The sequence below is a fragment of the Sarcophilus harrisii genome, chromosome X (assembly GCF_902635505.1).
Source record: "Sarcophilus harrisii chromosome X, mSarHar1.11, whole genome shotgun sequence".
Taxonomy (NCBI): domain Eukaryota; kingdom Metazoa; phylum Chordata; class Mammalia; order Dasyuromorphia; family Dasyuridae; genus Sarcophilus; species Sarcophilus harrisii.
Window position 1 is genome coordinate 82,512,501 of NC_045432.1, and position 24,471 is coordinate 82,536,971.

The 24,471-nt window shown below is 58.5% G+C and overlaps 1 protein-coding gene across 1 annotated transcript in view; it reads right to left on the bottom strand.

The window, feature by feature from the left end:
• LOC111721624 (kallikrein-6) overlaps positions 1–24,471 on the bottom strand; it is a 41,306-nt gene that overhangs the window by 1,202 nt on the left and 15,633 nt on the right. The gene's annotated exons all lie outside the window — the stretch shown is intronic.

The window sequence follows — 24,471 nt, forward strand, 5'->3', positions numbered from 1 at the left end:
TTTTCACCCCCATTCTGAGCTAGCTCTCTAGAGGGGTCTTAAAGGGACCCCTTTAAGGCTCCTTCCCTTTTTTAAGGAGGAAGAAACTGGGATTCGAAGAGAAGAAAGTGATCTACTATAACGAGCCGAGCTGTTATAGTTAGAAGACCCCAAGTCTTCCGACTCTCACTTTGCCCATGTTTTCCAACAGTTTCAACTGTTACCCCATCTGTCACTGCTTTACTGGACCAGTGATAACTCCATTTCTCTGGGCACACGGATTCGCAGGCCTGAGAAGGTAACCCTATGGCACAGGACCAACTGCTCATTTATCTGGAAATTCACCTACACATACCTCTAGCCAGCCAGCCATCTATGGACCCATCTATCCATCCATCTATGCACCCATCCATCCATCCATCTATCTATGGACCCATCCGTGCATTGGTGGACCATCCCAGCCACCCATCTATCCATCCATTCATCCATGCATCTATGGGCCCATTCAGCCAGCTAGCCATCTATCCATCTATCCATGCATCCATCCATACATCTATCCATGGACCCATCCATCCATCCATCCATCCATTGGTGGACCATCCATTCATCTGTCCATCCACGGACCATCCCATCCATCCATCCATCTATCTATGGCCCCAGCCAGCCAGCCAGCCATCTGTGCACTCGTATATGCATCTGTCCGTCTATGGCCCCAAGCGTCCAGTCGTCCAGCCGTACCCTTAACTGTCCTTTCCTGTGGTCGCCCTTCTGTGAATGTGGGTATGAGGGGGTCTCCTCAATTCTCTTCAGCACCTGTGCTATGTCCCAGGTATGTGCTAGGTATCCTGAGCATTCCGAGAAAAAGCCAAAACAGGGTCTGGCTTTTAAGCCTGGGATCGGGGTTAGGGCTTGTGGGGACAGATGGGGGGAAATCAAAGGGCACGAAAAGTAAATGCAAAGCTTGGATGGGGGGGTGGGACCCACAGTTAGGGAAGTTACAAAGAGGAGGTTCACGGGTACAGGACAGGAGCTTTCCCCCACCTTTGAGAACTGCCCAAGGTGCTCACTAGGAAATGAATTCCCAAGTCCTGCAGTTTGTGTCAGAGGCCGCACCCCACCCCACCACACAAAACGGCCGGAGCGGGACGTGAGCCCAAGCTATGTCTCAGAGAAGCGACAGATTTTCAGTGGGCCAGAGGAGGAAGGAAAGCGCTCGGAATGTGGGGAGCAGAAGTGGGACCAGTTCACCAGCCAGTCCGACGGCACACAGAGCGGACATTTCAATAGCACCTACTATGTATCGGGCACCGTGCTAAGAACTTTTTGAATACTTTCTTTGCTCCTCCCAACCACCCTGGGAGGGAGGTGCTATTATCACCCCCATTGAGGATACTGAGGCACATAGTTCAGTGTTCAGTGACTTTCCCAGAGTCACATAGCTAGGAGGTATCAGAGGCCAAATTTGAGCTCAGGGCTTCCTGATCCCAGGCCCAGTCTCTAGCCACTGGGGATACACAAAGGAGAGTCAGGAAATAAGCCTGGGAATGTAAATGGGAGGCATATGGTAGAAGGCCTTAAATGCCAGCCCAAAGATTTCGTGTTTTATCCTAGAAGGGAGCCACGGGAGATTTCTAAGTAGAGAGTGATACGGTAAGATCTACGTTATTAAAACGTTATCATTAAAATTATTATTTTTATTATTAAAATAATTCCACAACTTTGGGAAAGGGAAAGACTGAAGAAGCAATAGTCCAGGCTTTACCTGGACTGTGCCAAAATATATCCAGCCATCCATTCATCTACTCATCCACTCAATACTTACCCATCCAGCCCATAATCCATCTGCCTACCTAGCCAACCATTCATCAGTCCACCCACTGAACCTTGCTTCCATCTCTCCTTCCTTCTATCTTCCTAGATGATCATCCATCCATCCATCCATTGTTCCTCCTTCCATCCACCTGGCCGACCATCCATCCATCCATCCATCTGTCCAACAAGCACCTTCCTACATGCCGAGAGCACAAAGACAAAGACCAAAACGGAGCATCTCCCCCGCACAACTTCCATTCTCCTAAAGGAAACAATGGGCCACAAGCAAAATGGATGAGTCAAAAGAGATGATTTGGAGGAGAAAGACCTAGCAACTGGATGATCTTGGGAAGACTTCCCAGAGGGAGGTGGTGCCTGAGCTGAGCCTCGAAGGACTTGAAGAATTCCAAGAAACAGAGGTAAGGGCAGCAAAGACCCCCAGGCAAATGGGGCCCACAGGGCAAAGGGAAATGGGATGCCAGGGCCGGAAACGGAAGGGCCGAGTTCGGTGCTAGTGGAGACAAGGCCAAGAGGAATGATAAATGGTCTGGCGAGGCCATCTAGGGCCAGACCGGGCAGGCCTGAGGAGACTGGACTTCACGCTGGAGACAAAAGAGTAGAGCGGAGGTCACGGAGAGTGGTGACAGAATCGTGTGAAGGTAGGGAGACCGGTTCAGAGGAGCTGATTCACAGCCTGGGTGCTGATACAAGGGCTTGAATTAGGGGGAGCCTCCATGGGAGGAGAGGCTGGGAGAAATCTGGGGAAGCCCGGGAGCGAATGGATACGGTAGGGGGTGGAGGGGAAGGGTGAGGATGCCCAATTGGTAGGCCTGAGGGAAGCCCGGGACGGCAGCGCCTCGCCGGAAAGGGGTGAATTTGGAGGACGGATGAGGCTCGAAGACAAGAGGACGAGTCCCAATCGGGACGTTAAGACGTCAGCCATATGATACCCAGTTGGAGACTCCAAGAGCCAGTAAAGGATCGAAACCCTGGGGCTCGGCCTGAGAGATGGATCTGGGGACATATTTCTAGAAGGAGCGTGGAGGAGGGTCGGGAGTCGGGCCAAAGGGGCCCGGACACATGCTGGGGCCACCACGCCAGGGAGAGCGAGACATGAGTTTTGCTTCTGCTGAGGAGGCTGAGAAGGAAGTCATCCTGGTAGGAGAAGGGGAGGCAAAAAGGCTGATTAAGCAAGCACCCACAACGAGCCAGTTTCTGTGCTGAGGCTTTCCATTTGATAGGAAAAGCTGGTCGGAGACCATCCCCAAAGCATGGAACAGAGAGGGTATGGGGATCGGGGAGGGGCTAGCAGGGCTGCAGACAAGGGCCCAGAAGGATGGCACTAGAGACCGGGCCCGCTTGACTTGATGGTCTCGGGACTGCAAGGAGCTCGGAACTGAGGGGTGATGAGAAAGCAGAGGCCACTGGGGGAAAGGGAGAGGCAGGGCTCCAGTGTGGGCACCTGTGGGCATTTGAGCACCACGAGGGCTGGCCGGCTTTCTGGAGAACAGGAAGGAGCCGGTGGTTGAGATGGAAGATAAGAAGGAACTTGGGAATGAAGGGAAGAAAGGAGGAATCTTGGAGAGCGGGGAGAGGAAGCTAGAGGGACAACATTTGAAACCAAGGGTGGGCCAAGGTGATCGCCGGGACCCATCTCTACCGTCTTTGGAAAAATAAAGCAGCGTAAAAGCAGAACAGCGGCCCGCGGGCACTGGGGCTTGTGGAACTCTTCCAAAGGAAGTACCCTACTATGTACTGCTTACTGGGCCGGACCCTCCTGACTGCTGCCGGACACCCACGTTACAGCTTGGAGGGAAACTAAGGCAAGACCGAGGCAGAGTGAGCGGCTCAGAGCCACCCTGTCGGACTGCCCGGCCACCCGGCCGAAAGAGACGAAGCTTCCCGAGGAGATGGCAAGGAAGAAGTCGCAAGGGCACCTCTTTGTCACAGCACGGAGCAGAGGGAGAAAGGAGGGCTGGGGCTCTGCCAGGTCGGGAGCCTGGGCCGTGTGGCTCTCGGGAGGCACCCAGTGGCAGCGGATGTGAGAATGGTGTGGAGAGAGCATCACAAGCTCAGCAGGCTGAGGGGCAAGGGCAAAGGATGGGAGGGGAGGGGTCAGCGTCTGGTTGAACTGCTGAACCGGGAGGCCTCAGGCCGGTGAAGCCGGGACCAGAGCATCCCGCTCGCTCGGGCCGCCTCAGCCTGCCGCCCACCGGCCCCTGCTCATCCACTCTGCCAGTCACTCACCCATCTGCCGTCCTCCCATCTGGCTGGCTGTGGGACCTATTCGGTCCTCACCCGCCACATGGTCCACCCTCACCTTCTTCAGCTAGCCATCCACTCTGGACAGCCATCCATCCCAGTATCTGGCCCCACCCTGCCCACCCTGTGCTTCCCTCCCTCCCTCTGCTTGCTCTAAAGGTCTGATGACTGCTCCTCGGCCTAGGACCTTCCGTGGCTCCCCGCTGCCAGCGGGGCACAATCCGCGCTCCCCATCATGGGCGTCTGAGTCGGCCCCTTCAGATGCCTTCAACTCCTGTGACTCCCTCCACTTGGGAGGCACTACCCCCCAGCTCCGACCTGCTTCACCGTCCAGCTCAAAGGCCACTCGTCCCAGACACAGCCCTCCTCCAAGCCTCCCGGCCGCCCCCCAAAAGTGGCATGGCTAGCGAAGTCCTGGAGAGCAGTGGAGGGGGCAGGACTAATCTCTTACCTGCTTCGGTCGGCCTGCCTGAGGGGGAGTAGCTGCATGGAGAGGAACACCTGGGCAGGACAGCAATACTGGTGGAGGTGGAGACTCTGTGGACCTGAGAGAAGACAGAGAAATAGGGGGAGAGACAGAGGGATATGGAGGGGGTGAAAGAAACGAGAGGGAAGGAGACAGGAGAGCGGAGAAGAAAAAGAAAGGGGGGGGGAAGGAAAGCTTAGAGGAGATGAAGGTGGGGGCAAGAGGAGGGAGGAGGGAAGAGCAGGCAGAGGGGAGGGCAGGGTAACCAGAGGCAGGGGAGAAGGGAAATGGCAGCAGCCAGGGCAGGGGGGAGGAGGGCAGGCCGGGGGCAAGGCCCAGGCAGGGACTCGGGGCAGAGATGAGGGGAGACAGCAGGAAGAAGCAGGGAGCAGCAGGAGGAGGAAAGGCAGAGACAGAGATGGAGATGGCGAAGACAGAGACCGAGAGATGGAGCCGAAGGGAGCCCGAGCCAGAGACACAGAGATCACAGGGAGAGAGAAACAGAGCCAGAGCCAGAGGGAGATAGACATGGACAGAGAGATGTACAGAGAGGGAAGGGAGACAGGGAGGGGGATGACAATGTGGATGAAAGGGCAACAGAGAGACAGAAAGAATGGAAGGACAGGGGAAGAGAGGAGGAAAAGAAAACAGGAAGTCAGGAAGGAGGACGGCACTAAAACCACAAACAGCCAACAGCAGCAGCAAAGCAGGAGGGCGACACCTGGCTGGACACACAGGGCAGGAGGCCTTGGGGAGCACCTGAGTCCAGGCAGCAAGGGCTGATGGGAGTAAGGACTGGCAGGGGGGCCCTCTGTGGCACATGGGGCCTGGACCACCACGGGGACAAGGAGGAAAGGTGGGGGGGTGAGAAGCAGAGAAACCCACAGACCAGAGAAATGGACACAAGACACAAAGACAGAGATAAGAGGGGCAGGGGAGACCGAGACAGAAGCAGGAAACGTGACGGGAGCCAAGGGAGGGAGTCAGAGCCGAGCAGAGGAAAGGTCTTGGGCTCGAGGATTATTCTTGGCTTCAGATGGAGAGGAGGCGGCCAGCTAGAGGGTATGGGCCCCTCCCCAGAAGGGGCCCCCTGTGGCTTGGGCCCGGCCAGGGGCCTGGCCCAGGAGGAGCCTCCTGGGAGCTGCTCCCGTCTACTTCCAGCCTGTCTTGTTCTGAACCTGCCCCACTATTTACCCCCCAGGTTGAAGGAAGAGAGCTTAGGGGAAGGGGGGAGGAGAAAGGTGAGAAGACAGACCCAGAGAAGAAGTGTGTTGGGGGGGGGGCAGGGGCGGGGGCGATGGAAGGGAGAGATGGGGAGTGAGGACAGACGAACAGGAGGGAGAAACACTGGGAGACAGAAAGCACACAGACTCCTGGGAGCCCCGGGGCACAGGGCTGGGGAGGGGCTGCTCTCAGACATACCCACCCGTCCTCTGTCCGGTCTGGGAACGGCGGAGCCAAGTGGGAGCTGAGAAATCATGTGACTTTCCTCTTTCCCATTCCACAGACAAGGAAACTGAGACCCTGGGGCCCAGAAGCCTCCCAGCTGGAGAGAAGGGCCAAGTCAGACACGGGAAGCACAGACCCACTGGGTGTGGGGAACCAGGCATGGAACTTACCTGCTCCCTGCAGGGGGCTCCATGGGGCTTGGGCCCCAAAGCCAGATGGGGGGGCGCCACCCTACTGTGGCAGGGCCAGGAAGGGAGGAACCAGGACGCTGGAGGCTGAGGCTGGGCGGGGCCAAGGCCACGGAACAGGGCAGTGAGCCAGATGGGAACTGGAAAGTCTGCTCTGGCCTGCCTCCTTTTCCCTCTAGCTCTCTCAGCCCCTTGTTCTTGCTTAGACCTGTTGCACCACCCCCCCTCCAGCATCTCTTCTGTGGGCCGGATTTAAGTGGCACTGGGTCTCAGTTTCCTTCTCTGTACAAGAAACAGAAGCTGTCCTAGGTTCGCTCAAGTCCGGGGAGGAGGCTGACATAATCCCAGGATCCCCGGGCCTTTTCTTTGCAGGGGAGGAGGGAAAGTGTCCCTACACATTCCCCTTCCTCTTCTGAGCCCTCATTCTCCGCTGGAGAATCCCCAGTTGTGCAGCCCCCTGGGCTGGGGGGAAAGAGGAGCCTCACAAGGCCTTTGGACTGGGGCTAAAGCCCACAGCAGCTGGGCCACAGCCGGAGAGAGGAAGAGGATGCCGGCCTTCTGCTCTGCCCTCCCCTTCCCATCCCTTCTCTCCCTCTTCCTCTGCAGCCCCTTGGGAGCACTCGGACATGCCACGGAGGCTCCCTGCCACCTCTGCTGCCCACGGCTCCCAGACACTTACACAGGGCCTTCCCAGCCTCCTTCCCGATGGAAGCTGCGAGATCTTGCCCGTCGATTCCCATTCCCTCCTGACTCAAAGCTTCGGCCTCACCTGCCTGCCCCGTAGCGCCGCACGGCACCACGCTCCCCACCCCTGGCCCATGTGGTAACCGGTCCAGGCCTTCCTCGGCCTCCTCAGACTTGGCCGAGCTCAGGTTGTCTAAGGCTCAGCAGACGGTCTGACCTGGACGCACTTGACCTCCCCACCTGGACGCCCCCACAGATCTTTTCCACCTTCTCTTCCCTCTACAACTCTCCTTTGGTAATCCCAGCCTTCCCCACCCCCAAGTCACCTCTCTTTTTCTGAGGTTAGACTGGGAGAGGGGGGGTCCTCTTTCCCCAGTCCTGGAAGCTATTGGACCACCCCCAGCCCACCCCATGCGGCCTGAGACCCCGGGAGCTGACAGATGGATTGCCCCCACCCCCACCCCCCCACTTTCAGAGCGATAGAGCAACTGCCATACAATGAGACCTCCTACCAGATTTGTGAGGTTAGAACTTATCCCTAAGGTAGCTGCGGGCCTGGAATCAAGCAGGAAGACCGAGGGACATCTACAGCCTCAGGCATTTCCTACCATGGAACCCAGGGCAAGTCACTTCCCCCTAGCCACCTGCCTCAGTTTCCCCATCTGTAAAAGAAGCAGTTCCTAACACAGCCCCTCACAGGGTCACTGAGAGATATTTGTAACACACTTAGCAAAACTTAAAGCACTAGAGACACGGTGACGACGACTACAGTGTGACGCTTGACGTCCATTCCTGGCACTGGATTGTAAAAGGGATGATGTGCTGGGGGCCTTTTGGAGCCTGGCTGTCATCTGCCATCCTCATTATTTCTCCCCGCTTGTCATTGCCCAAAAACCTAACAGGCAGACCCCGGGCAGGCCTTCCCAGAAGTCACGGATGCACAGAAACGTTCAGCGGCGGCTCAGGGCCAGCCGTGGGTCCTATGAGGCCCTCTCCCAGAGCCCTCCTCCTTCAGATTAAGGTGTTCTCAGTGACTCTTTGGGAGTCGCCATCCCGGAGCCATTCAGAGCCACGTGGCCGACATCTCTCCATCCCATCCCATCTCCGAGAAGGGGACGTGAGGTCCGAGGCAAAGGCTCTGCTGAAATCAGGCACCCTGTCTCCCATGCTAGTTAAGTGCCCTCATCCAAAGAGGGAACGGGCTCGGTCAGGCCCGCTCTCGAGGGAGGCTTTCGGACTTCCTGAAATCACCAGCCCTTTCTCGACTGTCTCCTCTTGGGAATTTGCCCGTGAATCCAAAATCAGACTTCCTAGCCCATTTGCCAGCACTCTCTCGTCCCTCTTGAAGAGTGGCATTCTACCATTCACCAGTCTCATGGGCATGCTCCCATTTTCCATGATCTTTCCAACGGTCCTCCACGGTCCTCTGCAGCCCACCTGCCTGTTCTCTCAAGCTCCAAGGGAGACGGGAGGCTGTCCACCCCTTTTGGACCGGGTGACCTGAATTCACTTGGGGCAACCTGGGCCCCTCCCTTCCTCCCCAGCATCTGAGCCGCATTTCTCTTGGGGCTCGTCAGGAATAAAGGTCGGTCATCGTCCTTGGCGGAAGCCAGAGGTGGCTCTGGCCGCCCTCTCCTGTCTCTGGTACCTGGGAATCATGGCCACATCCATCCAAACAGCAGTTGCATCTCTTCTTCCATTCTTGCCTTTCCCTCGGAGAGGTCGGCCACAAACCCTCACCTTTTTGTTGGCCTTGGCTTCCCCAGCCATTGTCGGCTCACTGTTCTTGACTTTTCTAGTCTTCTTCTGAGACTTGTACTCCGGGCACTGGTGCCGCCAGCCTCCCAGATGTCCCTCCTGCCACCTCCTGGCTCCAGGTGTGCTCCTAGCTGTCCCCTAGGGCTCCAAGTCTCAGGTAAAACCCCACTTTCTCCAAGGAGCTGTTCTTGATCCCCTCTGGTGATTGCCTTAGACTTGGCCCAGACAGATTCAGTCCGGCAGAATTGTTTGTAAGTCGGCTCCCCAGCTAACCCTTTGCCTTTGTTTCCTCAGTGCTTAGCCGGCCCGGCATACCACAGATGTAATAGATGCTCGATGACCAACGAGTTCTAAACTTTGGCTTTCAGACCCCGAGTTTGCAGAACCTTGCCACGCTTTGCTTGTCCTCCCTTTAGGTGGCCTGGCCTCCATCTTCTGCCCAGGTCTCTAAACTCCGGCTGAGGAGCTCCCCACAGCTGTGTCTCCTTCTTTTCCATCTGACTGGTGGCCTCTTGTGGCTTCTGGATTTCCTTCTGGAGGCTCGCCCCCTGCCCGCTAACTTGCTATTTTGCATTTTAAGTCCTTGGGATTCTACCCACCTCTTCTTTGAAGCCTTCAGAACCTGCTCTCTCCAAATCCTGGGTCTACCTCAGACCCCATGTTTCCTTACTTCTCTAGCATGCACTCTAGGGGCAACAGGCACTTCCCCTCTGGGTTCCCACCATTCCCTTCCAGGAACCAGTTCTTTCTTTGGGTGAGAATCAACTTTGATTTCTTGGAGTCTCACTTTGGTCACGGGCAAAGTGGGGACAAGGCCATCAATGATCCAGAAGCCAAACTGAGGCTAAAGTGCTTTAGGACTCTCTCCTTTGCTGAAGGCTACTGGTCAGAAGAGGAAGCCCCTCCTCCGGCTCCTGCGTTCAGGCTCTCTTGGGCCCTGAGTCCCCTTGGATTAAGGTTGTTTGTTTGTTTGCAGACATTCCGTCCTGAGAACAGGAGCCACACTCACTTGGAGCTGCTTGGGGTGGGGGGCACCAGACACAGCAGGATACCAACCGCAGGGACCCAGCCGAACACCCCCATCCTCACAATGAGCCACAGTCGGCGCCCAGAGACACAGACACCTGTCCTCACACTGGCTGGGCCTCCAACAGGGACAGGGGTATTCTGGAGTGTCTCTCATCTCTCTCTGTCTCTGTCTCTCCTGTCTCTCCTTCCTCCCTCCCTCCAGCTGCATGGTTGACTCATCGCCAGAGCTACTAATTACAGCCATCAGAGACGCCAGGGATGGGTGGGGAGGGAGGAAATGCAGACGTAGCCTCCTGGCTTATTTTGGTAACTGCCTGACCTGCCTGCCCTCAGCCTGGGGTCGCTTGGCCGCCCCCTGGGGCAGGGGTGCCGAGGAGCCTCAAAGGCAAGCTCAATTTCATGGGGGAGGGTGAGGCCAGGCCCACAGGCCCACACCCCAAGGTCCGGCACCCGAGAAAGAAGTCAGGCAGCAGAGGCCACAGAAGGAAACATGCAGAAGGGAAGCTGGGCCTTCTCCCCCACTCCCTGGCTTAGCATCAGCATCGGGGAGGAGGCCGGAGGCCGGGAGAGACTACGGATGGGGAGATGGGGCAGTTGGGAACTGCCTGTGCCTCCTCTCCTCAGGCTCAGGTCCCATGGACACCAGAAGCAGTCTTGGAGGCTGGAGCCCCAAGGCTCCTGGGGCTGGACAGCAGAAACCCAGTAGGCGCCAAGGCCCTGAGCGCTCCCTGAGCGCCATCCAAGTCCATGAGCCTTAAGGCTTGTAGCCATCCTTAAGGCTCTTTCTTTTGATTCCCTGGCTCTCCCCTTTTCCAAACTGTCATTGGGAAAGGGGTTAAGAGCATCCCTTCCCCGAAGATCTCCGGGGGCGCCAGGGAAGGGAGGAAGCCTGGGGGATGGCCCCGAGGGCAGAACAGGGTCCCTTCTTTTCTCAGCCCCTGGTAGCTGGAGGTTTCTCTTGACACCACATCTCTGTTGCCAAGGGAACCCCGCACAGAAGTGTCAATATCCATACCCCCAGCCCGCCACACAGGCACACGCCTCCCTCCCTCCCTCCTCCCCAATCCCCTTAGCAACCTCCAGCTCACTGGTACCGCCCCCTCTCCCCGTTTTCCCACACTATGACCTTGGCCAAGAGGCGGTCCCCTCTGAGCGCTCCTGGTCTTAAAGCCAGAGGAACTTAAGGCTGAGAAGGGGACTTGCCTAAGGTCACCACGACAAGGAGGGCAGAACTGGAGGTCCGAGGGCCACCGAGGTCAGAGCCTGCAGGAAGATGAACCTCCCAGCCTCCCTGACAGCGCCCCATGCCTCCAAGCCCGCCCTCCCAGATGTGGCAAGCAGCCACACTTCCCCAACTCCCATATTCTCCCTCCCTTCCAAAAGGAAACAGGGACTGACCTGACAGTTCGAGAGTTCTCCCCATCAGACCTGCAAAAGGGTGGCAGGGAGGGGAGAAAAGCAGACAAGGAATTAGGGTTATACTGGGGAGTAGAGGTGGGCCCTCTCCCTGGGTGCCCAGCCCGCCTCAGTCACAGAGGCAGATCCCAGGCCCGGGCAAGCTAAGGTTCCCTTGAGGCCGGTCCGCTCAGCAGCTCCTGCCCGTTCTGGCCCCGGCCGCCCTTTTTCTGCCTGTCTCTCCAAAGATCACTGCCTTCCCCAGCTAGAAAGGACTTCCACTGACCCATTCTAGGAATGGAAAAATCGAACCCCAAGTCTGAGGCAGCAGACTTTCCAAGGAAAAGTCTGTCCTGCGAGCAAAGGGAGAGGAGAAGTCATCTTGGGAAGACAGAGCGGGACCACAGGCCGCTAGAGCTCATGGGTCAGGGTCTCCTTCAGCCCTCTGTGCTCCTCGTGGTGAGGGAAAGGCAGATAAGAGATCCCCATCAAGCTGTTTTAAAAACCCACAAGAAGCTTGGAGATCCATAGAACCCAACTCTCTCATCCCCAGGGAGGGGCAGGGGGTGGAGAGCTCAGGCAGGGGAAAGGGGCTCAGATTAGACACTAATGTTTGTGAAAGAAGGGGCCCGAGGGCAGACATGACACTCCAGTGGCCGGCCTGAGGTCCCACGGCCGCTAGAATGGAGCTCTAGGAGCAGTCTGGGAGAGGAGGCCCGGAGGAGCGGGGGCCAGGTGCTGGGGAGGGCTGGCAAGGGAGGCCACGGCAGCTGCCTCCGAGGCCAACACCTGCAGTCAGGGAGAGGGACAGGCAAAGGCCCCAGTCACTGAGCAGGAAGGCTGACCACTTGGACTTGGTCTGATCGCACTCCCAGGGAGGACTTGATGGGAAAGGTCACTGGGTCCCATCCCCTCTCTGTGCCCTTCCCATCCAGTGGCCCAGTCCCAAGCCCCTCTTCACCTCCCTGGGCCATCCTTCAAGCAACCACCCCCAGCCCTCCCTTCAGCCCATGGGCCTTCCTCCGCTACCACATGTGTCTGATTCTTCCAAAGGAAGCCCCCACCCCATGGCGACCAAGGCAGACCGCAGGACTCGGGCCCACGCTGCAAGCGACGCTCGCGGACCAGAGCTCTGGCCGAGCCGGCATGAGGGTGGTGGCCAATGTTCCCCACTTCCACTCTTCTCTCAGAAGATTAAGTAGAAAGATGAAGCCTCAGACCTGAAGGGAAGGAAGTGGACGGGAGGAAGAGGAGGAAAGGAGGGCTCAAAGCATACTGACTCCAGCCACGTCTCCACAGGAGGCTGAGCTGACCGTGTGCAAACCGGCACGAGTCCCTGGACCTCTCGGCCTCTGGCATCACTGGTGAGGGATGCCGCCTCTCCAAATCCCAGTCCTCTCCCACCCTGCCCTGGCAGGAGTAGCTCTGGTCCACTTTGACCTTGGCGGCCACCCACAAGCCCGGTCCACTGCCGCTTGGCACTGGAGCTTTGCCCGCCTCGGGCAGTCCCACCGCAATGCCAGCCCTCCTCCAGGGGGCTCACACCTCGACGCCAGACTCGGTGCAGCCACTTGATTGGGGGTTGGGAAAGGGAAGGGAATAAGCCCTTCAATCACTTACCGTTTGCCAGGCCCTGTGCTAAGTGTTTCACAAATGCTACCTCACCGGGTCCTCCCCACACCCCTGGGCGATTGCTCGCTACTAGGATCGGCCCCATTTTACAGCTGAGGAAAGCAAGGTGGGCAGAGGTGTGACTCGCTTGGGATCTCACAGTGGGTCCGGTTTAAACTCAGGGCTCCCTAGAGGGCTCTGTGCCCCATGATATCCCTCGCTGCTTTAGCCCAACTATTGCTTGGAGCCCCTGGGCAGTCTCAGCCGCCCCAGAAGCAGCCATGCAGCTGCCCGTGAAGAGCCTATAGTTCTGACATGGCGGGTGACTTTGCCAAGGTGCCACGGCCGGGGGCGGCACGGAGGCTGGAGCTCCGGCCATCCTGCAGCCCGGCCACCCCCGCCCGGGAATCCGGTCGCATCTCCTCCACTGGCCACCGGCCCCGCCTGATTTAGAATTGCGAGCGAGGCCCCAAGACACGTGGAAAGCTCTGAGTTCTGTCTCTGCACGCTTGGGCCACGGCCAGCTCCTCCCCATCTCTCTCCCTGGCCCCCACTGAGGCGCAAACCGCCTCCTTCCTGGAACCTCCCGACTTGCCGCCTGCACACCAGCTTCCTTTCCTTGGCTTCCTTTCCGGAGGGAACAGACTTGCCTGCCACTGAGGAAAATTATGTAACAGGAATAGTGCAGCAGGCCTGCAAGCTGCCCACGTGCACCTGGGAGGCCCAGCAGTGGGCTACCACGTGAAGTGGCCCAACCGGGGAGGGAGACAGCTCCCATTCACTCCTTGAGCCAGACAGGAAGGGGAAAGGAGCCCAAGTCACCTACCTAAGCCCTGCTCACCCCGATGCCCTTGGCCTGGCACTCTCCCTCTTGGCTCCCACCTTCACCATCTGTCAGACAGAGGTGTCGAGGCAGTGAGATGTTTGCTAAGGCTTTTCCAGCCCTGACGCTCTAACGCTCCAGCCCCAATGGGCCCCAGCTCGCTCTCCAGTCCCCCGAGGAGGCTACAAGGTCTCTCCCAACTCCGCGTTCTGGCGTCTCAGCCAAAAATAGCCCTGAACTGAGCTAATCTTGGCTCCGATTCCCAGGAACCACCAGGGTCCCCATTCCTGATCTAAGCAGCTTCTAGACTCTCTCTGGTGAACCCCCACTCGGTGCCGGCAGCACGCTGTATCTTTTCCTATGGAGGACCTAGACTCCAGGACCAACGTGAGCTGGAGAGCAAGGAGAGCCTGCCAGCTCAGGATGGTGGGGGCCAAGAAGAACCGCCACCTTCCCGGGCTCGTGCCCTGACCTTCCAGGAGTGCGCTCCTCCAGGGGCCTGAGGAGAAGGGAAGGAGTGCCAGGCAAGGGACTGCAATTGGTAGGATCTGGAGGTCAGGGGCTCCCTTGGTAGCCATTGCCCGCCCCTGGCCATCCTGTGATTTCTTCCTCTGAAATCGTGATTTCCAAGCTTCCCTCTGGTTCTAAATCTCTAAGTCACATGCAATGGAGGGAGGGGCCTCTGAGGTCTTCCTCCATCACTGGAGCTGAGCATGAGAAGCAGAATATGGCCCTATTCCCCCTGCACCACACACACACACACACACACACACACACACACACACAGCAATGTCAGGGGAAGAGAACTGATGGAGAATTACCAAAGGCCATGGCTTAAAGCCGAAACTGGAGGAGCTTGCAGTTCTGTCCAATTCCTCCCCCATTTTGCAGATGAAGAAGCAAAGGGGCAAAAAGGGAAAGGAGCTGGCCCAGAGCTCACTTCTGCCTCCTCTGCCACCCCAGAACTCTTTCCCCAGATGGCACATGTCAAGGGCTTGTGCTCTGACACTTCCGGTGGGCAGCCATTCTTAGCCAGTTCTGCTCCAAGGAGCGGGAAGAGCCCTAAATTTGGCATCGAAGGCTCTGGGCTCACATGGTTCTGCCCCTGATATGACGGATCGGGCTATCGGTTGTTCAGCGAGCGCTTATTAAGCGCCGGCTGTGATTACCAGCTCCTTAGTGACTCTGCCCAACAGTCCTCTAGAAGGCCCTGCAATGACTTCTTGGGACATTGTTTGTTTACATATGACACTGAGGTTTGCCTGAGCTCACGCAGCAGGGAGCAGCCTGAGCGTGGTCCCAAAGTTGAATGGCTGTCCAACTGCCTCCCCGGCCAGGAAGGCCCTTCCACTCTACCACCCGCTCTCTCCTCTCCTCCAGGCCAAGTGTTCCCAGGGGCTCACGCCATGGCTTCTGAAGAACCGGTTCGCAAATGTGCTTTTGAAAACTGTAGCCTCCCTGGAAAAGGGACTAAGCCGTTCCTACCTTTCATGAGAGTGCCCTCACTGCTAGGCACTGAGCCCAAGGAGGCCAGAAATCCGGGTTTTGTGCGCACCCAGATACCTGGAGGGGCTCTTTTTGTGGTCACCCATGAGCCAGGACAAAATATAGCATGTGACGTGGCGAATACCACGAGAACAGCACGAGGGATTCTTGGAAGGCCGAGGGAGCCTTGTGTGGACTGAACCACCGGGAAGAGACCGCAGTGTCTTCATTGCCATCCTCCCCAGCTACCTAAGACTGCTAGGGCAGCACACCAGGAGGTCCGGCCCGAGGGCACACGAGACTGAGAGGTCCCAGCGAAAACGAGAAGGGGCAGAGAGCGAGCTTGGATGAAGGGTGAGGCATGAAGAACTGGGAGAACTCCCTGCTAATGGACTGAACTCTGGGAGAGCAGGACTGTTTTCCTTTTCTAGAGAGAGGATGGGGGGGCGGCAATCATTGGGAAGTGACTATGCAGTCAAAAGCAACATCTCAAGAAAACCTGGAAAAGGCAAAAGAAAAAGAAAGTGGCTTCCTCTACTTCTCAGGTGTAGCCCTCTGGCCCAGGGGCCAAGCAGTGCTGGAGACAGTGGGTGGGGGCCCTCCTGGCCTGGAGGCCCCAGGGCTGCCACTGGAGAGCGGCCTCCCAGGGCTAGCCTGGAATGGTGCCCAGGCCGTCCCGGGAGACTCAGGCCCTCCAACCCCTGCTCTGGGGGCCACAATCACACACACGTACACACCCCCCATGATGGAGTGGGAGATCAAGGAAGCACTGCAGGGTGAGGATGACTAAAGGGCTCCCGTGCCAGGCTGGCCAGCTAGAGGAAGGGGAAGTGCAAGTCAAACAAAGCAGCTTCCCCAAGCTCAGAGCCCAAGGAGCAGAGCAGAGGGGCAGGGCACCTCAGAAAAGCTCCCCAGCCTTCTGATTTTAACCTCTAGGAGAAACCACTTCCCTCCTGCAGGCACATCGACCCCTGTCCTGCTGTCCTGCCAAGACATCCCTGTCTTGGCAGAATCTCTAGCACCCCTAAGCTCAGCTGCCATAAGCCTTCCTTTCCCTGGGCCTCCCAAAGGCAGACAGAGGAAGCTGGGGACCAGTTCTAGGCCCCAGCACATCCTTCCTTGGCTGCCGACAGGCAAGCGAGAAAGCCCTGAAAGGCCGTCACAGCCCCCACCCCAACAAGCAGGGAGATCGACAAGGAGGCCCCGAGGAGCAGCTTTCTCCCTGAGAGGAAGGAGACATGGGCTCCCAGGGAGGAGGGGTGGGGATGGCCCGGCTTCCAAACCCTGCCCACCCCTCCCACTGCTCCCCGCCCCCGGCTCCCAGGCCAGGATTCAGAGGGCTCCATCGCCAACTGAAAGGGACCGGGAGCTCCCGCTCCGATCTCCTCCTCCATTAATGGAAACTGAGTCTCAAAATGGGAAACCGGCTTGTCAAAGCCCTGAGGCAACCTCCTCACTGGGCTGCCGGACTGTAAACTCCGGCCGAGTCCTCCAGGGGCAGGACGGCCCGAGGCCCAGAGGCAAACCCGGCCTCTCCCTCAGCAGGCTGCCGGGATGGTCAGGGGACCCCCGCACCGCAAGCCTGTGCCAGCCAGGGCCCAGGCTGGACAGGGTGGGGAGAAGTCCCCACGTGCGCACACAGGCCTCTCCCCCGCCCCTTCCCCGACCCCCAGGGCCCTGCCCCCGGCCTCCACTCCGCCGCCTGCCTTACTTTCTCCGAAGGGTCTAGCCAGGCTTGGTGCTTCCGCTGGTGCTTGCCCCCCCGGACTGGAGGCTTCTGGAGGCCCCGGCTCATCTGGCCCCAGGGCGGCTGCGGGGGCTGCGGCTGCGGCAGTACTTGGGGCTGCTGCGGCGCCTGGGGGGCTGCTGCTGCTGCTGCTGCTGCGGCGGCGGCGGCGGCGGCGGCGGCGGCGGAGGCTGCTGCGGCGGCGCCTGGGGGCTCGGCGGCGAGCTCTCGCCCCGGCCCCCCGCCTCCCCTCCGGGTATGGAAGGGCTCCTCGCAGAAGTGGTGGCGCTCCAGGGCAGTCCCGGACGGCGCGCTCGTGGTGCCCAGGTGGCAGGGGCGCCGCCGAAAGCCGTCTTCTGGTGCTCCCCTCGGTGGTGGTGGTGCTCTGCCCGCGCTCCGTACGCCCCTTCCCGGCGATAGGCAGCGGCGGCGGCGTCCGGTGCGGTGCCCCGGCCAGGAGCTCGCGGCGCAAGTGCAGGCGCTGGGTGTCTCGCAGGTTCTGGTAGGGCTCTCCCGGGCCTGCAGGGGCCCCGCTCCCGGCCGCCGCTGCGCGCCGGCGCGCAGTCTCAGTTCTCCCGGCTCCAGCCAGTCCGCCCAGCCCTCAGCTCCTCGATGCGCCTCCGCTGAGTCTCCAGCAGCTGCTGCTGCCCTTCGATAATGTTTCCAGCTCCAGCAGGTACTCCACCGCCGGCTGGGGCTCTCCCGGCGCCCCCCCCGCCCCGACTCGTCCATGGGGCCCGCTGCGAGTGCCCGGGGCCTCAGGCCACAGCCCCAGGCAGCTGCTTTGGCCTCCTCCTCCTCCCTCTTCGTCGTCGTTCTCCTCCTCCGCCGCCGCCCGCCTCTCTGTCCTCCCCAGGTCCCAGCGCTGGCGCTGGTGCCGGCCGGGGAGGGGCCGCCGAGGGTTGCGGGCGCGCACAGGGCTGCAGGCCTGGGGAGAGGGCCGACAGGAGTCGGAGGGGTGGGGGGTAGATAATGCGGGAGGGAGGAGGAAGAGGAAGAGAGGAGGGAGGGGGAGGAAGGAGGATCAGACCAGCGATCGGCCCAGCAGGCTAGCCTGGGCTCCAGCTCCCGGGCTCCCGGCTGCCGGCTCCGGCTGCCGCTCCGGCTCCGGCTCCGGCTCCGGCTCCGGCTCCCGGCTCGGGCTCCGGCTCCGCTGCGGAGTCACTGCGCAGTGCCCAGACCAAGCCCGCCCCTGGGCCCGCCCCGACCGGGACGCGCCCGCCCTCGGAGCCCGCCCCTGGGCCCGCCTCCCCCGCTGCCCTCTGCTGGCCCCGCCTCCTCCCTCTCTCTTTGCACTCTTCAGTCTGTCCATCCATCGCTCAGGCCTGCCCAGAGCGCAGCATCTGAGGAGCAGCACCCCGGGGCCCAGCCGGCTGGGGCGCGCTCCCCTCAGCCAAGGTGCCTTACACTCCTAGGGTCCGCCCCTCGTGGCCCCGCCCTTCCTTCCCGATCTTCAGCTGCGGCGGCGGCTCCCAGTCCTCCTGTCCCTTCTTCTCTCCCTCCTCTTCTTGGTCCCCCTTTCTCTCCCAACTCCATCTCCCTCCTCCCCTTCTCCTCATCTCCCTTCTCCTGTCCCCTTCTTCCTCCTCCTTTTCCCCTCCTCGTCTCCCTTCTCCCTTTTGCCCCTCCCTCCTCTCTTCCTTTCCCTCGGCCAATGGGTCCGGATCAGGGAATCACCCCCCACCTCACAAAGTGCCCTGCCCAGATTCTCAGGGCACCCTCGACCTTCAGCAAGTCTGGGCAAAGGTTTCTGGGCGCCACAGCTCCCCAGGGCTGGGGCTGGCTCGGAGGGGACAGATCTTGCAGCCCCAGAAACAAGTGGATGGAAAACAAGGCTGAAGCACCTACTTGGACGCGCCCCCTTCCCAACCTGGCTCGTACTCAGTTCAGGGAAAGTCATCAGGAGTTCAGGGCCCCTCCGATCTTCCAAGACCCGCGTGGCCCAGGGCGAGCTGGGAGCCTCTGCCTGTGGGGCCTCAGCCAGCGAGGCGCTCGGAAACTTAACGCCCGCCTCGTACCAGGCACTGTGATAACTGAAACACGACAACCTGCCCTCAGAGCTTCCGCTCCACGGAGGGACTACTCGCCAAGGGAAGGGGAAAGAGGCAGTGGAAGGGAGGGGCGGGAGAGGTAAGGGCAGCTGGTGGTAAGTGGGGGCAAGACTGGGGCCAGCCCTCTCCTCAAATAGGCTCTGTGGTGCCTATAGGCCTCCCCTCAGCCAGAGGGGCCAATCAGGGAAGCAGAGGGATTGCCGAGCTCTGGGTACCGAGGCAGAGGGGTGAGCAGAACAGAGATTTCCCAGTGCTGACTTTTGGGGGTAGAGGCTGTGATGGGGAGGGGGCGCGGCAGAGAAACCCCAGACAGTGGGTCCGTGGCAAACAGGCCTGTTTTCCCAGAGGAGGCGCCAGAGATGCTCAGGGCGCAGAGCGTCCCTCCCTCCCGGAGGGAGGGAGAGATCGATGTTTAATCCAGAGGTGGCGCAGCTAATTAGGCAGCTCTGCGGAGGGCCCCGATAGGGGTGGGGTGACCCACAGCCTGTCACAAAGGCAGGCTCTAGATTCTAGCCCATCTCCAAAGACGTCCCTGAACACCAGCTTTAGCACATCCACACCCCGTGGCTGCCTGGGAGGAAGTCCTCCCAGCCCCAAAGGCCCGATCCTGCGCCTGGGGCCCCTCCTAACCTTAAAGAGCCCTGACCTTCAAAGCCCACATCACTCAGGAACCACCGGCCAAAGAGTGGGAGACAGGCAGACCGCCCCGAGGTCAGAAGCCGGTGTCCCCAGGGCCAACATACTGCCGCCCAGCCACCAACCTTCAGGGGCTTCTCCCCCCTCCCTCGTTAGTTTCAGCTTCCCTGGGCCAAATTCTTCCATGCTCCCCAAAGCCCAACTGTTCTTGGAGACCTAGCTCTGGGCTCCCCAGTCTGTTCGGGACAGCGATCCGACTCCTCGTCCGCTCCTCCCAGCTGCCCAGCCCTGGCCCCACTTATTCCTCCACACTTCATCCTCCCTTTGAAGGCAGGGGCAACATTGGGATTCCCTGGAATCTGGGGGTGGGGTTAGGCCAGCAGGGAGAAAGTCAGGGAAGCAGTCCGAGGGCCCTCAAACCAGGATGACTGAAGCCGAGAATGGGAAAGACCTTCCCCACCCCCATGGGGCAGACAGAGGGAGCCTCCGGAACCCAAACCTCACCAAACGATGGAAGCCCCCAAATGTTCCTAGGGACTGTGTCCGAGCCCTGGCAGGGCATCCCAGGCTCCTATTGGTCCGATTGGCCACAGTGGGACACAGTAACTCGACTCTAACAGTGACGTCATTTTGGTCTTCTTCGAGGGAGGAAGGACAACCAGCTCCCCAGTAATTAGCAGAGGTTGATGAAGGCTATACAGGAGAACAGCCGGGCCAGGAGAGCCCCTCCCTGCCCTTTCCCCTAGTCCCAAACCAGCGGAGGAAAGCAAGAGCCCAGCCTCTGGACCCTTCCTCTCAGCTCCTGTTAACCCCATTCTTCCTCCCGGATCTTCCCCAAGCCCTTCACCTGTAGACCCCGCCCTCCCTCCCCAATCTGCCCCACTCCCAATCCAGGAGCCTGGAGCTCCATGGCAGTGAGAACCCCCAGTTCATTCATTTCCATTTCTCACCATTGGCAAGACCCAAGAATCAAAGCCTGTGGCAGAACTGAGAAAGCGTAACCGATCACCCAAGAGCGTCAAACTCAAATCCGAGACTGTTCTCTCCCACATGATTCAGAGAGAAATGTGTATTTACAAATTTAATGTACTGTGTTTAACCAGAAAAAAAGGAAAGAAAAAAAAGTGGGGAGGAACCTGGCTAGAGCAGAAAGATCCCTAGGGGGCTGCAGAGTGGCCTGCAAAACCACATAGGAACATTCTCTCTATTTAACTGTATTTTTCATTACCGGATATGTCCTCATCCAGTTTGTCAGCTCAGTGTTGTGGGCAGTGTTTATGCCTGTGTCTTAGCAGAAAACAGCTCACTTGATATATGGATGGATGAGGATCTCTGAGGGACCCCAGCCAGCCCCTAACTGTGTGTACTTCAGGTCTCTCCCCAACTCCAGTGGTTCCTCACTCTACTCTCCTATCATTTATGGGTCCCGATCTCCCTGCTGCGGCCTTATTCCCCAATCAACTTAGCTCTGTGTGGGATGGCTCTCGGGTGTTTACAGACCCAACATGTCAAGACTGGAGTTTCATCTCTGTTCTTCCAAGCTCACTCTTCCCAGTATTGCTTATTTTTGGTGGCAGCAACAGCCCCTCCATTCTCAACCTCAAGGCCGTTCTCGAGTCTGCCGACTCTCTAAGGCAAACTTTCAGAATGTTTCCCACATCAACTTTCCCGCCACTTGTGAGCTCCAAATTGCTCCTAATACTTCTTCCCCTTGCGTCTCCTCCTCACTGAAGCCTCCGGTTCCTCCACTGTTTTGACCTCCAGAGGTACTGGGCCTCTACCCTTGTAGTACCTACAATGACTCCCACGGTCCGTTATTCAACTCCACTGCGCTAGAAGCAACTACCGTGTTGACATAATCCCACTTTCGGATCGTATAGATCTGATATGTGGGGCCACCAGGACACCAGTCGGGACCTGGCTGTTCTTCAAAGCCCCTTGTCGTCATCCCCATCTCTCCCTCTTTTGCTTCAGTGTCTACTAGTCCCCAAGGTCAACCACTTGACTTGGGCCCTTAAATCCATCTAGTCTAGATGCCTGCACCTTTGGACTGTCCCCACCCCCTACCTCAACTTTAGTTTCCTCCTTTCTCAGCCTAACTCCTAGAAAAAGCTGTCTACACTTGGTGCCTCCACTTTTTCACCTCCACTCACTTCTCAACCCCTCACAATCTGGCTAATTCCGACCTCATCACTCAACTGGAAATGGATCTCTCCAAGGTTATGAATGATCTCTTCTGAACAGCTAACCCTGGTAGCCTTTTTCTCAGCTATCACCCTGTCAGACTCAGTTTCCTCATCTATAGTATAATAGTAGTAACCTCCAGGGGTTACTGTGGGGGTATATCAAGAAAGCCAATGCGTGAAGCCCTGTGGAAATGTCAGTCAATCTTCCCGTCAACCACGCTCTCCGTTCTGCAGGCCCTACCTACACCTTGGGACGTGGCGACCCACCCTCTGCTGCTGGGTTTCCCGAACATTTCAAGCACCTGCCTCACCGCTCCTTTTCTGCCTCCCTTGCTGCCCTCTCACACCATGGGCACTGCAAAGGTGTCCTGGGCATTTCCTATGTGTGGCGGAGGCGGGGGGGAGCTCGAGCCCCTCTTTTTCCCCTTGAACTCCAGCTTTCCTGCTGGACATCTCAACATGACATTTCCAAAAGAGAATTCGTGATTTTCACCCCTAGATCCTCACTATCTCAACCTGGATTTGTGCCCTGAACCATCCCTACTTCCTCCTGTGGCTCTCCGTTTAATCCGTTGCCGAGTTCGACGACATTTCTTGCATTCCTCCTCTCCTCACAAGGCCTTGTTCAGATTTCCATTTCTCATCCGGTCCCTTAATTCTGGGATCTCTTCTGTAATTCAGTCTCACCCTGCTGCCAAAATAACCTTCTCGAGGCTATTTCTCTGCCCCAGAAGCTTCAGATGACTGCCTGGTGTCCCTGGAGCCAATTCCACGGCATATGAAAGTCCCCACCTTCAGCAATCGCTTCTTTGTGAACTTCAGGGCCTGTACAGCTGGGTCTGTTGACTGAGTATGTCTCTGTATCCCCTTCCCCAGGCCCAGCTATCTTCAGAGTCAGCCCCTTTCCACATGAAGCCTTTCCTGGCCCCCTCCAACTGTCTCCTCGATGGGTCAATGGTGCTCGACCCAAGAGAATGGAAGCGGCGCCGCTGAAGTGACGTTGCTCCAATGTGTCGGAGGGCTGTACGTCTTCCCAAGCGACTGGTCCTTCAGTTACGTTTCCCTCCCACTTCAGCCTCTGCCTCCTCAGTCTCCTCAACTCCGAGATAATAAGAACAGCAGCGACTTCCAAGTGGTTGTCGTGAGGACCCAGGGATGGGACATCGCTAGAAGTGTTCAGTCAGGCACCAGGAAATGCTCCTTCCCTCCCCCCCTCTGCAGCCACTTACGACAGTTGGAGAGGGCGGCCAATGGCAGCCTCCAGCCCTTTCCCTCTTTTTCTTGCACTTTTCTTGTTAGAATCAGGGCACCGGCCTCCCGCTTGCCTTCTCAGCTCTGGTCCCTCAAGACACCTTTGGATCTCGGCCCCATCTCAATCTCTCTCAGGGCCTGTTTCCCATGTGTCCAATGGACTTCACCTCTGAGGTCAGAGGTGACTCAGGTGAACTCCCTGAGAAAAGAAGGTAAGCAGATGTGCCAGAGCCCCAGGTAGCCGGCTCCAAGGAGTGTGATTCACAGGGACAATGGGGCACATGGGGCCAGGTCCAAAGAGCTAAGGGGTATGTAAGGGAGTGTAACACTCCCAAAGGCAAGGCTCGGCAGCTCTTACCCCGTCTGTCGTGCTCGGACACACACACACACACACCAGCCTCCCTCCTGGCTTCGAGCTTACCCACACAGTCTGCTGCGGGGAGGGCAGCAGTGCTGCTAAGCTTGCACGTGGGTTCCAGGAAGATGGTGGGGGGAGTAAGGGATAGGGCACAAGGGTCAAACCAGGTTGGAGCTGTGAGGGCCAGCAAGGCCCAGGCTGATGGTTGGCAGGCACAGGGGACAACAGGAAGTCTCCTGGGGCACTGAGCAGCTACCAGCAGGAAATCTTCAGGAAACAGCCGAGTACAGGCACCAGGCTAGGTTCAGCCAGCCACTGGGGTATGTATTAATGGCTGTATGACCTTAGTCGAGTCCCTTTCCCAAACTCAGGAAACAAAGGAGTCAGACCACAGAGCCTCAAAGGCCCTCTCAGTCAGGCAATCTGCTCCGAAACTCTGGCCAAGGACCCTGCTGAGGCTGACTGTGGCCTGGCAGCACCGTTGTGTTCCATGGCCCCGGCTGGTGAGGGATGGGCAGAGCACAAGAGCTCCAGATCGCAGGCCCTGAGGTTTCTGGGGAAGAGAACCTGAAGCCACCCACCACCTGCCTGCCGCCCGCCAGCCTGCCAAGCAGGCCCTCCAACCCATCTTAGCTCCTAACACTGGCTAGGCTGCAAACTGGTTCCCATGACAATGGGTTCCAAAGAACTTGGCAGAAAGGGATTTTTAACCCTGCAGGTGCCAGCCAAGAAGCCCCACATTTCATTCCCCAGATGCCCCCACCAGGCCCCCAGCCCCACAGGGAAAGCAGGGGCCAAGTTCCAGATCCCCAAGGCTCTCCACCCAGAAGGAGGCCTTAGACCCACCCTCACTTAGAGAACAAGGGGCCTCAGAGCAATCTAGCATGACCCCAGCCTCGTTCCTGCCGGGATCCAGTTCTAGGCCTACCAACTCCAAAGCCCCAAGGAGACACTTTCAGGGTCTCCCAGTTCTCTGGCTCAGGACCCGGCTCACCGACAGGCAGGTCTGGAAGAATGGGAAAGGCTAAGCTGAGGGACGCCAAGTACAAGTGGCCTCTCATCATCTCCCGATCTCCCCAGCCAACAGAGATGAGCGAGTGGTAGCCCTGTCAGGGCATTTGTTTTTCTTACAAGCGGCCATCAGGCCCCTCTCAGAAAACCACAGGACTAGTTATTATGGCAACTATCCGCTGCCCCTCATCTTCAGGCAGCAATGAACGAAACTGGCATCGGATTCATGCAAGAGAAAGCTTCCCAACTTTATTGCGGGATACACCCGGCCCTCAGGGAGGCTGGGGGCTCCTCCACTCTGCACATCTCCC